General features: G+C 39.2%; 1 protein-coding gene across 6 annotated transcripts in view; it reads left to right on the forward strand.

The window, feature by feature from the left end:
* Positions 1 to 978, forward strand: part of RPS6KA3 (ribosomal protein S6 kinase, 90kDa, polypeptide 3) — a 93,608-nt gene that overhangs the window by 34,230 nt on the left and 58,400 nt on the right. The window lies entirely within an intron of this gene.

The raw sequence follows: 978 nt of genomic DNA on the forward strand, positions 1-978 counted from the left end.
ATTCCTTATCCACAGCACTCACCACAATTAATAGCTTTTCATTTTAATTATTTGTTTATTGGCTATCTCCCCCAATAGACTATATATTCTATGAGTTCAGTGGCCATGCTTTGTACCATGTCTCAGCATTGAAATGGAAACACAGTAGCTAGCATATAATTCTAGAAAGGAATTAATGAGTAAATAATAGTCCTGACCTCATAGGGTTGTAGTAAGATATAAGGCCAAATATATAACATCTGCAATGAAATTGCATTATGCAATGTATACAGATAAACCCAAATAGAGGGATTTATTTCTATACATTAAGATTTTCAGGGAACATATTATTTAGTAAGTTTCCTGGGGTTAGCATGCTTCTCCCTTTATTTAAATACCTTACTATAAATAGCAAACATAAAAAAAGTCTCCTTCCTTACTCACCCTAAAAAGCCACTCCAAGCCAAGGAAGCAGGGATGACCTGTCAGCCTAGAATAGCTTCATGGAGGAGTTCGAAAGGTCAGAAATGCTCTGGTGGGGGAAGATCTGATGGCATCTGGGACTGCTGTTCCTGCTATGTTTGACAGGCCAAAGGGACTGGATTAAGAGGGCACTGAGCAGGAGCACAAAACTGGACTGATGGCTTGGTTCTTGTCTCAATGCCTTCACTGTAATACTAGTCAAATCATTTAACCACTCTAATCCCTAGCTTGGGCAGCTGTAAAACAGGAATTACTTAGTAGGTCTACCTCCCCAAAATTATCGTGATGGTGTATTAAAAAAATTCTTGTGAAGAAGGTTCTTTATAAACTAAGAAGTGCTGTAAAGTGTTAAGAATGTGCTTTTAGCTGGGCCGGTATGGCTAAGTGACTGAACGTGAACCTATGAACCAGGAGGTCATGATTAGATTCCCAGTCAAGGTACATGCCAGGGTTGTGGGCTTGACTCCTTTGAACTTCATTCCATCCATAGGAACCACTCTGATTAAGAATGCTTTT

Source organism: Myotis davidii, unplaced genomic scaffold (assembly GCF_000327345.1).
Source record: "Myotis davidii unplaced genomic scaffold, ASM32734v1 scaffold161, whole genome shotgun sequence".
Taxonomy (NCBI): domain Eukaryota; kingdom Metazoa; phylum Chordata; class Mammalia; order Chiroptera; family Vespertilionidae; genus Myotis; species Myotis davidii.